General features: G+C 39.5%; 1 long non-coding RNA gene across 1 annotated transcript; it reads left to right on the forward strand.

Moving 5' to 3' along the window:
• The first annotated feature begins 7000 nt into the window (after nt 1-7000).
• LOC135415644 (uncharacterized) lies at nt 7001-8064 on the forward strand. The gene is made up of 2 exons (XR_010431216.1): nt 7001-7128; nt 7958-8064. It is a non-coding gene; the product is annotated as an uncharacterized LOC135415644 (long non-coding RNA).
• Nucleotides 8065-15895: the final 7831 nt, after the last annotated feature.

Below are 15895 nucleotides of genomic sequence, written 5' to 3' on the forward strand. Positions count from 1 at the left end.
ACATAATCAGTAAATCACTGCGGAAGCCCCAAAAGAGTCCCAGCCTTTCCTCTTGTCTTCCTCAATTCTCTCTTGTTCTCTTCACTGAGGATGAACAAATTACCAAGGGACATTTCAGGCTGCAAACTCATTATCTCTTCTCTAATTATAGACACACACACATAACTACTAGGCATTTGTTCTCACTTATATGATTTATCTGCATAAGTTCCTGCAAAGGGTGACCTAGCAAACTTAGCAGACCTGACAGGTTCAATTCCAATGAGAAATAAGAAACAGGATACCTGTCTAGCAAGATTCAGAAGACTTGAATGGTTTTTTTAAGCATCAGAGACTGTTTAAGTAGATAGCACTACATGAAGGTAACCAGATGAGAACCCTTCAACCTCTTCCAAAGGCAAAACAAACAAAACAAATGAAAAAACAACCACTGTTCAGCAACAAATTCTGAAGAAGTTAAATTTCAAATTTTCCAAAATACAAGTACAGACTATTGCCCAACTATGACTAAAATCAATTGCTACTGGTATGAGTTTTGACAGTGATGACAGTATTGCTCAAAAAGAGCAACAATATATATTTAAGTATAGTGCATAAATGGTCAATATATGATACCAACAGAGTCCCAAAGTGTTCTATGCTGAGACCTATGGCATTCAACGCAAATCTATATATAAAAAAGATAACTAGTGACAAGGTTTTCCTTGATACAAATTCTGAATTCAGGACAAAGAAAACAAAAGGTTACTATAAAGAGTACACAAATGCATGCAGCATAGAGAATAAGCAAGAAGAACTAAAAATCTATGTGCAGTCTCACTGAAATTCAGAGATGGTGTCATGGCTCACATGCCTGGAATGTTGTCATGGATGGCTACATACTCAGGATTGGTCAGAGAGGTGAGGTGGTGGATTTGCTCTTTATGTGAGAGAGCAACTGGAATGTACCAAGGCCTACCCAAGGACAGACAAATGACTTGTGAACCCATGGGTAAAAGTTAAGGGACAGGCTAATATGGGTGACACTGTTGTGGGTGTTTACTACAGGCCACCTGATCAGGAGGAAGAAGTTGATGAGGCTCTCTATAGGCAGCAGGAAATAGCCTCGTGATTACAGGCCCTTGTTCTCCTTGGGGACTTCAACCATCCTGATATTTGTCGGAGGGACAACATGGCTCAGCACATACAGTCCTGGAAGTTCCTGCAGACCACTGGAGACAACTTTTTGATGTAAGTGATGGAGGAGCCAATGAGAAAAGGTGTGTTGCTTGACATTTTACTAACAAACCAGGAGGAATTGGTTGAAGACATGAAGGCTGGGGGCAGCCTGGCTGTAGTGACCCTGAGATGGTGGAACTCAGGATCCTGCGTGGGGGAAACAAAACAGTAGGCAGGACTAGAACCCTGGACTTCTGGAGAGCTAACTTCAGCCTCTTCAAAGACCTACTTAGAGGAATCCCATGAGTTAGGGCTTTAGAAGAGAAGCAAGTCCAAGAGAGCTGGTCAATATTCAAGCATCACTTCCTCCAAACTCAAGATCAGTCTATTCTCATGATAAAAAAAATCCGGCAGAGGGGGCAGGAGACCTGCATGAATGAGCAGGGAACTCCTAGTAAATCTCAAAGAAAGAAATTCATGGGATGTGGAAAAAGGGACAGACCACGTGGGAGGGTTACAGGAACATCGTCAGAGGATGCAGGGACGTGAAGAGGAAGGCTAAGACCCACTTGGAATTGAGTCTGGCAAGGACAACAAGAAGGGCTTCTATAAATATACTAGAAACAAAAGAGAAAATGTGGGCTACTGCTGAATCAGATGGATATTGTGGTAACAGAAAACACAGAAAAGGTGGAATTACTGAATGTCTTCTTTACCTCAGTCTTTACTTCTGAGGTCGGCTCTCAGGAATTCTAGACTTTGGAGGTAAGAGAGGAAGGCTGGAGAAGGAAAGACTTCCCCTTGGTCACTGAGGATTTGGTTAGAGATTGGCTCGGCAGACTTAACATCCACGAGCCCTGATGAGTTGCACCCACAGGTGCTGAGGGAGTTGGCAGGTGTTGTTGTTAAGCTATTTTCCATCATTTTTGAAAAATCATGGATAACAGGAGAGATCCCCAATGACTGGAGGAAGGCCAGTGTTAATCCCATCTTCACACAGGGTGAGAGGGAGGACCTGGAGCAGCACTCTCCAGTCAGCCTCACCTCGATCCCTGGAAAGGTGATAGAACAAATCATTCTGGAGGTCATCACTGAGCATGTAGAAGAAAACAAGGTCATCGGGAGTGGTCAGCATGGATTCACCAAGGGGAAATCAGGCTTCACCAAACTTATAGCCTTCTATGATGTCATGGCAGGATGGGTCGATGTGCGGAGAGCAGTGGATGTTGTCTACCTTGACTTCAGTGAGGCTTTTGGCACTGTCTTCCTCATAGGTAAGGTCAGGAAATGTCATTTAGATGAATGGACAGTGAGGTAGATCGAGAACTGGCTGAATGGCAGAGCTCAGAGGGATCAGAGGAGTAGAATCCAGTTGGAGGCCTGTAGTCAGTGGCATTCTCCAGGGATCAATACTGAGTCTGGCTTTGTTCAACTTGTTTATCAAAGACCTGGATGAAGGGATAGGATGTACCCTCAGCAAGATTGATTATGATATGAAACTGAGGGTAGTGGGTGCTACACCTGAAGGCTGTGCTGTCATTCAGTGGGACCTTCATGGACTGGAAAACTGGACAGAGAGAAACCTGAAGAAACCTAATGAGGTTCAACAAGGGCAAGTGTAGGGTACTGCACCTGGGAGGAATAACCCCAGGTACCAGTAGAGGTTGAGGTCTGACCTACTAGAGAGCACCTCTGCAGAGAAAGACCTGGGTCTCTTGGGAGGTGACAAGTTGACCATGAGCTGCCAGTGTGCCCTTGCCAGCAGGAGTGCCAATGGTATCCTGAGGTGCACTGGGAATACTGTGGCCAGCAGGTCAAGGGAGGTGATATTTCCCTTCTACTCAGCTCTAGAAAGGCCACATCTGGAGTCCAGTTCTGGGCTCCTCAGTACAAAAAAGATGAGGAGTTACTGGTGAGGGTCCTGCGGAGGGCCACAAGGACGATTAGGGGTGTGGCGCATCTCTCTTATGAAAAGAGACTGAGGGAGCTGGGCCTGTTTAGTCCAGAGAGGAGAAGATTGAGAGAGGATCTTATCAATACATATAAATATTTCAAAGGTGGGTGTTAAGAGGATGGTGCCAGCCTCTTTCAGTCATGCCCACTGACAGGACAAAGAGTAGTGGCCATAAACTAAAACACAAGGGGTTGCACCTCAACATGAGGAAGAACTTCATTATACCGAGGGTGGCAGAGGGAAACAATCTGCCCAGGGAGGTTGTGAAGTCTCCCTCTCCGAAGCCATTCAAAACCCATGCAGATGAGTTCCTGTGTAACCTGCGCTAGGTGACCTTGCCTTTGACACCTGGCAAGTGATGATCTCAGAGGTCCCAACCAACTCTAACAGTTCTGCGATTCTGTGATCTATGACACCAAGGCTCTAAAGATAGAATAAACTATCTAAACTAAAATCCAAAGTCAAGGATACACTTACAACACAAAAACGCATCTGGGAGACTGGTGATTGGCTGTCAAGAACCTTTTGAATATTCAGTCAGCAAAATATCTGTAATTTAAATACCTTGTTAGAGTTAATAACAGTTGTCAAAAAGGCACATTAACATGCCTAGGGTATTAATTCCCAACTTCCTTAACTGTATCTTGTGACTGAGGCAAGGTTCAACATGTGCTGTAGGTCCCAGGTGAATATATTTCCATGTTTTATGCAACAATAGCTCAAACTAGCTGAGATATTTTAAAAATATTATTAAATTAAAAAACATGCTTCAAATACAGAGAAATGGAAATTTTGTAAGTCATGTTCATTCACACAATCTGCAAATGTACCAAATCATAACCTTGTTTAATCAAGCTCAGCCAACAAACTTCCATTTGACTAAAGTTTCCCCTGAGTTTCCATAAGATCTTCATAAAAGAAACTGATGAACCATAGGCTGGATGAGAAACCATCCAGCTTTCAATCCAAGGTGGATTGAAAACGGTCTGAATGATCAAACTTAAAGGGTGGTGATCAGAGATATGAAGTCTAGCTGGGAGCCAGTAGCTAGCAGTGTACCCCAGCAGTCAATACTGGGTCCACACCTTCATTAATGATTAGAATGACTGAGCAGAGGGCACCTCAACAAGTCTGCAGATGGCACAAAACTGAGAGAAGTGGTTGATATAGCAGAGGATCTTGCTGCCATCCAGAGAGTCCTTGACCTGCTGAAGAAATGATACGACAGGAACCTTTTTTAATTTCACAAGAGGAAGTACAAAGTCCTGCAACTGGGGAGGAAGAGCACCAGGCACCAGTACATGCTGGGATGCACCAAGACGGAAAGCAACTTTGCAGAAAAGGACCTGGCTGGACACCAAGCTGCATATGAACCAGCAATGAGCCCTTGAGGCAAAAAAAATCTAATATAATCCTGGCCTTTATTAGACAAAGCACTGTCAGCGGCTCAAGAGAGATGACTCTTCCCCTCTATTCAGCATTGGTGAGATCTCATCTGGAGTGGTGTGTCGAGTTCTGGGCTCCCCAGAACACGAGAGACACGAACATACTGAAGAGAGTCCAACAAAGTGGCACTAGGATGATGAAGGGATGGGAGCACCTCTTTCATTGGAGGAAAGGCTCCAAGAGCTGGAACTGTTCTGCGTGGAGAAGAGCAGGTTCAGGGGGGATCTAACCAGTGTTGGCAAATTCCTGAATGGAGGAAATACAGAAGACAGAACCAGCTCTTTTCATTGGTGCCCAGTGAGAGGACAGTAGGCAGACACTGACACACAAGAGGTTTCCTCTGAACATCCAGAAAAAGTTTTTTAATGTGAAGGTGACTGAACACTGGCACAGGTTGCCCAGAGTGGTTGTGTACTTTCCATCCTTGAAGATATTCACAAGCTACCTGGACATGGTCCTGGGCAATCATGTCTAGGCCTCCCTGCTTGAGCAGGGAGATTGGACAAGGTGATTTCCAGAAGTCTGTTCAAACCTCAAACATTTTGTGATTCTGTGACTGAAGTTTTATCGTCTCCTTCATTTTTCAAAAGAATACACAAGGTGGTGTATGTGTGACTATGAAAGATATCTCTCTTTCCTATGTTGCTTCTAAATTCTTGGAAGATGGCTTAAAGAACAGTAGATTTGTCTTTTTGCACAGTAGCCTGAAAGAACAACACTATCTTAGAACAAATAATATGTTCATATTGGTCCATGTTGTAAGCCATGAAAATTGAAATAGATCTGCTGAGGTTCATTCATATCAGTGGAAGCATCTGTCTTTTTAATCCACTTAATTTTGTTTAAGGTTAAATAAATAAAATTAAAAAAGATTCACTCAGAATGAAATTGCATGGTTGTTCTTTATAATCACACAGCACATGATAGGCATCAATCTCTTAAGGAAGATAACATAATGGGTCACAAGGGCATCACAGCAAGGTTCAACAGAAGAGAATCACAGAATCACAGAATATGGAAGGGACTCACAAGGATCATTGATTCCAACTCCCAGTCCTGCACAAGACCATCACCAAGAATCACACCATGTGTCTGAGAGTATCATCCAGACACTTCCTGAACTCTGTCAGGCTTGGTGCTGTGACCACTTCTCTGGGCAGCCTGTTCCAGGCTGGGTGAAGAACCTTTTTCTAATATCCGACCGAAACCTACCTGACACAACTTCAGGCCATTCCCTCGGATCCTGTCACTGGTCACCAGAGAGAAGAGATCAGTACCTGCCCCTCCTCTTTCCCTCTGAAGGAAGTTGTAGACTGCAATGAGATCTCTCAAGTCTCCTCTTTTCCAGGCTGAACAGACCAAGTGACCTCAGCCTCTCCTCATATGGCTTCTGCTCCAGGCCTTTCACCATCTTCATTGCCCTTCTTTGGACACTCTCTAATACCTTAATAACTTTCTTATATTGTGGTGCCCAAAACTGCACACAATATTCAAGGTGAGGCTGTACCAGTGCAGAGCAGAGTGGGACAATCCTCTCTCAACTGTCTGGTGATGCTTTGCCTGATGCCCCCCAGGACATGGTTGGTCCTCCTGACTGCAGGGCACTGCTGACTCATATTCAACTTGCCATCGACCAGGACCCCCTGGTCCCTTTCCATGACACTGCTTTCCAGCACCTCATTCCCCAGTCTGTATGTACATCCAGGGTTACCCCATTCCAGGTGCAGAATATGGCACTTCCCCTTGTTGAAGCCTGTGATACAAAAACAAAGTATTAGCAAGAAAGAAAAGTCTTGTAGTTTACAGAACTTCAATTATATACAGCTTAGTGATGAAAAAGAATTTCAAATTTTATACTTAGGTTTTTGCATGGATTTTTTTACTTCCAATTATCATTAAAAACATAAAAATAAGAAAAAAAGAAGGATCAGAATTTCAAGCACTGATAGTAAAAGGGTTATCATAAAATGGTTGGATAGTATTGTACTCTGGAGTAGTTTATTCAAATAAGCACTTAAAAGCCATAGAATTTGGTCTGGAAACAAACTATAGACTTAAAAGAGGAAGTTTTCAATTAAAACAAATAAAAACAAGCATAAAATTGAAAATCTGGGCTCTTACCCAGATCAAAGGTAGTACAAATCTCACCCTCCTATTTTTTTTTGGTGAGGTGTTTAAGGTATTTTTACTTTTGCCATAGAATCATAGCACCATAGAATGGTTTGGGTTAGAAGTGACCTTAAAGATCATCTACTTCCAACCCCTATGCCACTATACCAGGGTAGTCATGTATCTCTTAATCTCTGTCTTAAATAACTGCAAGATGGTACATATGTACTTACAATGGCATTATCTATTAGTTTAAATATCTCTTCTTCCTCCTGCAATTTAGCTTTCATATGCATTTATAAAGAGCAACCATAGTTGTCTTCTACTTTTATTCCGTCATACAGAGCAAGTCAAACTTTTCTCATCTGTTGCCTTTTTATTGATGGAGCATCCTAATAGCACTGAGCATCCTAATAGCACTTTCTGACCTTATTCTACTCTACCATCTTGGAAAGAAACAGGTGAGAATACACAAAATATTGCAATTTAAATTTTATCTGTGACTATTATAGATCATGAGTATTTTCCTATCTCAGTGGAACACCTTTTCTTGCTTATCCAAGAACAATCAATTATATTGTCAAAGAAGTATAGCACATTAGTAAAGTAAAATTATTTTGCAATAAGCCATATTACATTTTATTTCAGCCTGCATTAATTCATAATTTTAATTATTCCCCTGCCTAGTTTTTTTTGCTAATAAGGCTATATCTGTCCTACTCTCTGGATATTTGTTATACTTCAGTCTGATACTATTACTCCCAATTCAGCAATTTACAAAAAGTGGAAGACAGTTTTTCATGCAGTCAGTTCATGCAGAATTATGGAATAAATTGTTTAGTCCTTGTATTTTTCATGGATTCAAAGCTATGCTGAAATATTACTTCTATTAGCCTAATTGAATAACCCTGTTAGTTACCTCTCTATTCCTACTGATTTTTTCTTTGCTGTATTTACGGCAGTTTTACTGTCCAGTCTACTCTTATACCACAGCAGCTGTTTCTCAACTCCCTTTATACAATTCAAGAACATTCTCCTGTCTCTTTCAATATCTGCTAGATATAAGTCAGCATGCCTTGGAGTAGATCTCATTTTATCCCAAATCCATCTCCTAATTGTAAATGGATTTTCTAAATTAGAAATGCGTTTAAGAATAGAATTTGAACCATTAGTCTTCTTGGTCAGATGACTAAAACAAATTCTAGAAAGAAGTCTGAAATGCCCCTAGATATTAATTGGAATGCTTATAATGGATTCATAGTAATCCATATGACGACATTCTGTTTGCAGGATGGATCTAGGAAGCTCAGACTACATGCAGTAAAATCCACAGGACTGGAATTACATCAATTTTGCATTCAGCTCAGTAAATGAAAACGTATTTATGCAGCCTGAAACTAATGCCCAGGATTTATTTTAGAATTTAAATAAAGCTCAATTTTGACAGCCATTAATTAAAAAGGAAGAAATTTTTGTTTATCTGAGGTACTTTAAAGGAAAGCAAGCAAATCAAGCCAGAACAAATAGATTTATATGTGAACACAAACACTCAATTACGGAATTGCTCTAGCCTTCATTTAATTTGGTCAAGGTTCTCTTTCGCCTTGAGCAGCAAAGTAGTCTGCTGGCAGCTAATGAGGTGAAAACAAACAGAGATAATTAGAAATAGCATAATTAACATATTTGCCACTATAAATATTGATTTGCTGGAAATTATGTTTTTGATAAATTTCCAAATTTAAAAGTGGAAAAGAAGAGAATATTTTTAAGGAAAATATATCTGATTCCATAAAGTATCATTTAATCTTTAATTTTCGTTTGTTACTTTTGAAATGTTGAATTTTACGCTAGGTGTTAATATCTCACCATAAAGAGATCAATCCACACTGTTTTACATAGTGTCATTACATACCTGTGAGGAGAAAAGGTCTATGGCAGGTTTTAGAACGTTTAGGATGTCCCCCCAAGTTCCTTAAAATGATCATCTCACTTCATGAGGATCAGCGCAGCCAAGTCAGATATAGCGATGCACTTTCTGAGCCCTTTCTAATAACTAATGGTGTGAAACAAGGCTGCATTCTTGTACCAACCCTCCTCACAATCTTTTTCAGCATGATGCTCCAAAGGGCCACTGCAGACCTTGATGATCAGGATGGTAGCTACATTCGATATTGTACTGATAGAAGCCTATTCAACCTAAGGTGACTGAAGGCCCACACCAAGACCTTAAATCATCTTGTCTGGCAGCTGCTTTATGCTGATGACGCCGCCCTTGTCATCCACACAGAAGCAGCTCTGCAGCGTTTAACATCCTGCTTTGCAGACGCTGCTGAGCTCTTTGGGCTGGAAGTCAGCTTAAAGAAGACAGAAGTTCTCTATCAACCTGCACCTCAGGAAGTCTTCCATCATCCCCATATCACCATTGGCCAGTCAGAGCTTAAATCAGTCCAGCAGTTTAATTACCTAGGTAGCCTCATCTCCTCGATGGTAAGATTGACGGAGAGATAGACAACAGGTTAGCAAAGACATATAGTGCTTTCGGAAAGCTTCATAAGAGAGTTTGGCAAAATAAACACTTGAAGAAAAGTACAAAGATCAGCGTTTACAGAGCCATTGTGCTGTCTACTCTCTTATATGGTTCCGAATCATGGGTCATCACCTGCATCTCCTAGAACACTTCCATCAGCGCTGTCTCCGTACAATCCTAAACATCCACTGGTCAAATAACGTGACCAATACATCTGTTCTAGAACAAGCAGCAGTCACAAGCATTGAGGCCATGTTGCTGAGAACACAGCTGCGTTGGGCAGGGCACGCCTCAAGGATGAAGGACCATCGCCTCCCTAAGATCTTGCTTTATGATGAACTTGCCACCGGCTGCCGCAAGAGAGGAGCCCCGAAGAGGAGATACAAGGACTCCCTGAAACAACATCTCAGTCTTGGCCATATTGATCAACATAACTGGTCTACTCTGGCCTTCAATCGGGAGGTCTGGAGACACACCATCTATAATGCTGCTGTTTCCTTTGAGAAAGCACACAGGATCACTCTCGAGAAGAAAAGACAACACGGAAAGAATCGTGTCTTGCAGAATACATCACCTAAGGAGTCTTTCTGCTGTGCCTTTTGCAATTGTGTCTATCTCGTATTGGCCTTTTTAGCCACCAGTGTGCTTGTAACAAATGTGGATAGAGCCTTTCCCAAATCTTCATTCACGAAGCCTAGCCATGATGACATAGTGTCATTACATATTAATTTTAAATAATTCAGTAATTAACATTATGCTTTCCAAGATATTTTAACCTTTTCTTCATTGGGAGAAATACAATCAAAACAGTCAAACTATACTATAAATCTCCCATACAGTCCCTTCAGTTTACATGGGACAGTAAATTTCCTCCCACACTGAGAAATAACTGTGATTCACAGTGGTTCCTCAGTGTTATATTCAAACACATTCACAGGTTGAATTTATCATGTTAAGGATTACTGTACACCAATGGAGATCTAAAAAGTTCTGAAACCTGAATCACCTTCTGGACATGCTCCTCATTTTGTTTCAGTTTATGAGATATGGAGAGACTAGCACAAATAGGATATTAATTTGACTTCCTACAGGTCAGTGAACTGCTCCAGGGCTAAAGCTATATAACAAATAAAATGTGGAGTATAATCTTAAATCTAAGCAAGTCACTCAGGTTTGAAACTTCTTGGCATTACTTGGCATTTTTTTTTCTGTAAAAATACCCATGAGATTGCAGGTGCAAAATTTTAATTAACTCTGTAGGTAGTTGTATTTTTCACTCTGATCTGCATTGAAAGCCTCTTGATTATTCTGCTCTCATTGTCCAAGTGCAGAACTCTCATTGACAGAAACCTGCATGTTGCATAGGGAACTAGTATATGAAGTGATTCTGTGGGTGGGAATGAGGAAGTGTCCTGTTGATGTGGCAGACTCAGTTCTGGTTCTGCAAAGGCTGACACAGACTTGGAGGAAAGAAGAAGCACAGTGTTTGACAAAAAATAAGCTGACTAACTGTATTTGTTCTATACTTCTGATTTTCAGTAGTGTTACTTCAATGATTTCTAGTGGGCTCTACTGACTGAGAAAGTAAAAACTGGGATCATAAGCTCTCTTTATAGGGAGGGCCCATTAGGAAGAGTATATGTGATATTTGTTCGTGAAGTCTAGCCATGATGATATGGATATATATATATATATAAAATACATATATAATAATTATATTTAAATATAATGATTTTCTATAGTCAAAGTGGTTTTGGACATAGTATGTTAATAAGTTCTGCCAGAATAGCAATAAATGCCAAGCCCAGGTTGGATACAAGTGCTTCTGATTTAATTTAATTATCTTAATCAGTTAGGTTTAGCAGTTCCTAAAAGTAGACTGTGTCTACCCTACAGGAGTGGGGTGTTAGGCATTATTAGACATGTGCAAGATGTATCAGGAGTACTCCCTAATCACAGAGAACCACCGATGTACCGGCCTTTGACTCTAGTATCTCTTGGTGAGATTAATAGCTTTACTTTATCCTCCACTCCGTACCACTGCAGCCAAACAAATAATTACCTTTGATTTTCCTCCTCTCCCTCCCTGACCACTGGCACCACTACATTGAAACAAAAAAATGAAAATCTTCTTGTCAGAGAATACACTTGAGACCAAATATGAGCAGACTAAGCTGTTTCATTTGAAAGGGACGTGCACTATTTCAGAAAGTAGATTTGCAGAGCCAACTGTAATTCAACACTGCAGAGAGACAGAAGACTCAGAGATTGAATGGAAATAATCTGGAAACAGCTGCAGCAGAGATCCATAGTTTTAGACTAATATCTCAGTCAGTTACACACATTTTAATCTGAAAATCCAGAGTCCCAGAGATTCACATGCAAAGATATTCATTAGCTTTCAGACAGAATTTCAAGTCAGACCTGATATTAATACCAGACATTTAAATATATCTGTATTAATTCAATTTCTTTAAAAAGATATGAGTAAAGTCAGTACATGCTTTATAGAGGCATTGCATTTATTGCATATATCTGTATGAGGAAACCCATCCTATACTGCAGGCTGAGTCTACCTATATTTATGAAAGATCAGATAATAATCAGACGAAGAAAGAATTTTTCTCATAGTAAAAATACTATCTAAATAATAATGGGAAAGTATAGGAATTCCGGCTTCTCAAATTTTATCACTGTATTTTTCTACTAAATCAAGTACATCAATTCTCCTTGAGACATATGAACAACATTAAGCACAGAAAAAAAAAAAAAACCAAAACAAAAAACAACACTGGATAGTATTTGATTTATTTGAGGAAGGCATTAGATACAGAGTTTCCTAACTCGACTTAAGGATTAAAAAGAATATATGTAAATGTGACATTATAGTGGGTGTCCCCTATAGGCCACCTAACCAGGAATAACAAGCAAATAAGGCCCCAGTGACAAGGGGAGGGGCTGGAAGAAAGACATACCCTTGTGGAAAAGGTTCAGTTCAGGAAAGACACAGACAAACTGGACAGACATGGGCCCTGATAGGATTCACTCAAAAATCCAGTGGGAGCTGACTGACATTGCAAGGCCACTCTCGATAATCTTTGGTTGATCATGACAACTGGGAGAGGTACTCGGAAACTGGAGGATTCTGTATTATGTTTTCCACCTTCATATTTTCTGAACTGTTCAGTAAGGAATATACAGATCTTAAATTATTTATTGTAATAGCCATGATGGAAGTAGAGATATTGGAATCAGTGTATGTACCAAATACATTTATTCATATTAAGGCCTAAAAAATTCTACAAAAGCTCTCACAGTTAAAGGCAATAGGAAAATCTTAGAAATTCTTCAATTCTTACAGGAAAATATATTGCTAAATAAAAGCAATTACTGTATCTTAGACTAATAATTGCTCAGAAAGAAAAATCATCTATGGAACAAATATACTCCTTTGATTTTTTTTTTAATGCTAGTGAATCACACAGTTGCTAATAACAATTTTCTATTGTTATTAGCAGTTGCAACCTGTCCACTTGCAGACATTTCACTTTAAACTAGGACTTGCTACCAGTTTGCATCTCACCTTGCAATACGCATACCTGGAGCACTGAAGAAACAATATAAGATTTATGAAACAGTAGAGGAAAAAAGGTGTTCAGAACTTAAAATGAAGTTCCAGTCTCCCAGCTGTCAAATCCACCAATTGAATTTGTTTATTACCGAACTGGTTAGTGAACTTAATTTCAAATACATTTCTGTCGCACGTGGTTCATTTATTTCACTCCAATCCAAGAGCAAGGAAAATACTTCTTCCTATTATTATTAATATTTACATTTACTTCTGAAAAAGTGAGCTGTTCAAATACTTGAAGTAGGTGCATAAACAGTTTTCTAAGTTCTTCAATGTTTTCTTATTGGACCATGCCAGGATTCTCATGCTTAAATATTCTCATGTAATTTTCAAAATGGATCTAGATACTTCTGAAAAGCAGAATACCCTAGTGTAATCCTCTACGGAAAATTTCTAGGCAAGTTTAAAATCCCATTTGTCAGAGACCAGATTCATATCTCACCAGATTGTTTGACTGATGGGTCGAATAAACCACATTGTCTGTGTGTGTGCTGGGGAGGAAGGGCTAGGCTTAGGCCTGGAGTCAATATGTGCAGAGCACATGGCAGGGAAAACCACGTGGCTGGGTGGGCTGTCAATAAGGTCGGTCTGGTGGCCCACCCACACTGCGCCCCCCTGGAGCCTCTAATTGGCTGTGGCACCCCTCAGTTCAGCTGGGGGGATAGTGAGTAGCAGTGAGGCAAAGGTCCCACCTACAGGGAATAGCCACAATAGCCAAAGTCTGTAAATAGGCATGCACAGGGTCTCCGTCCCCCTCTTGGCTTCTGCCCTCCTGACCTGTCAAGATGTGACCTCCAGAGTGGTAAATATGTCTCGCTCCTCTCTCTTTTTTTTAATTCTTCCCTTAATCTCTCTTCCTTTACTCCTGTGGGCAACTTGTCTGTATTTCACTTAAGTTGTGCTGTTTCACTTAAGATCAGGTTGGTGTTTGCCTAGTAACAGGAGTAATGCTTTTGTGAAGTTGCACATTATTTCTCCTAAACCCTTTTTGTCAAAACCCCTGTTTTCCCACCAAATAAAAAGACATCTCTTAGAGAAAAATGTGTAGTTTTTCTCTGGACTCAAGGTACCAAAAAATCAAAAGACTTTGCAAGAGTTTATTTAGGCAAAATCTCTTGAAGCCTGAAATAAAAGTGTAACACCCACTAAAGTGGGGAGCTTCTAAACCTAGTTGTAACACCATTCACTCTCAAATAAAAGGTATTTTAGTGGCTGGACTCACAAATACATAACCTATATTGTTATTATAAAGATTATTACACTTATATAAAAAGTATATCAAAAGCATATGAAAAGTTCCTTCCACAGAAATTCACAACATGCAGGAAAATCACATTATAGTTATGATTTTAGCCACATAAATTGCTCAACACAGCCTTAAAAAAGAAACCAAAATAATCTGTGGTTGGGCTGAAACTTCAGTCATAAGCCATCAAGAGTCCCATTTTGTTCTGCTCTGTTTGAGACTTTGAGACATTCAGAAGATTATTAAATCAGTATTTACTATTGAACTTGTCTAACTGATCTCACAAGCTATTTCGGTTGCTGACTAATCTAAAATAGTATCTTTATTTCTGATTTTAACTTATGCTAAATCTGACAGAAAAAAATGTTTAAAATTTAGTTCAATAGTACTTTTGAACACAATTGAAAAGAATATTTGTCTTCTTATTAAAGAATACTTCCGTCTTTCATTCACGGTCAGGAACAAAAATGTGGGAACTTTTAAAATTTAGAAAGCCTTTTCCTTCAGATAACAAACCCTTACTTCTTAAAAAGTGTAGAAGACTACAAGACTGGTGTAAAAAAACCACAAACAAAAAAGCTTTCAGGTAATATACTGCAACCACTGATTAAGTTGCGTGACAGCAATTTTTTGTTTGTCATCTTCAGTGAATATCTTGATTCTCAAAACCCTCTTCGTAAAAGTGATTAATCCATCACCTAAACTCAAAATGGTCATCTTTGAAATTCATCTTCTGTTGAATTCAAGAAGCTTATAGGTATCATGTATTTTCCACATAAAATGACCCATGACGTTCTTCATTCTTTTATCTAGAAGATTTGACAGTACTACTTTTTAAACAAGACTGTAGAATAGACTTTTTTATTTCTTTGCTTGCTTGCCCAGCCATGCTCTAGTAGACAATCAGAAATCAGGCCTGTGTAAAGTGTTACAGTAATCACCGCTTTCTTTTAAAAGAAGAGAGTTTTTCCTGTTCATTCACCAGCTCCATTCAGACCTCTCCTTGATGTTCAGTTCTGTTCTCTACCTTTGAGGTGTTGAACATGTTTCTTCCCTAATATGGTTCAACTACACGTAGTGTTCTGAGTTTTTATGTGCTAGGATGGCAGAGGACACCATCTTTTTTGTGCCATTTTGCAGGAAAGAGTAGAATAATTTTTAGGCTAAACAGAGCCTGTAAGCAAGACTTTAATGCAGAGAGCTTATAGTGGGTAGGAAACTCCAACTTGATTCCTATGGCAGTCACCTGCAGATATCTAGTTTCCACATCCTATTGAAGATGTTGATTATATGTTTTACTGATACTGCAAAAAGGTGCTTTGTCCTTAAAAAATAAAAATAACAAAAAAATTATATATATATACACACACACACACATATACGCATATATAATCTGATCTTGGTTCCTTGTTGCTGCAATTAATTTCTCCCAGTGTCCCTGATGTAATTTGGCAATCTCTCATTTTTATTAACAACAGTGAATGCATATCTTATTAACAGATGTGACTGTTGAAGAGGCCTGTTCGGTATTGTAAGAGCAACTGAAAATTTATGGTACAGACAAGTTGTAGTCTGAATTATTGGATTACTGTTACTACCCTCACTACAAAATAGTATTCTGCCCTGATTAGAAACATTCTTTCCTCTGTACTTTTCAATCAGCCTAGTTTACTACTGAAGATTGGCCAATGACAAATGCCATTGAAAACTCTTATTAATAATGATGCAACTACAGCAAGGGTTGCTGTAAAACAACTGAGTTACACTGTACTTTTCTATTCACCTTCCTTCCCTGTACCAGATATAGGCATTCTGCATCTCAAC

This window comes from Pseudopipra pipra, chromosome 1 (assembly GCF_036250125.1).
Source record: "Pseudopipra pipra isolate bDixPip1 chromosome 1, bDixPip1.hap1, whole genome shotgun sequence".
NCBI classification, from domain to species: domain Eukaryota; kingdom Metazoa; phylum Chordata; class Aves; order Passeriformes; family Pipridae; genus Pseudopipra; species Pseudopipra pipra.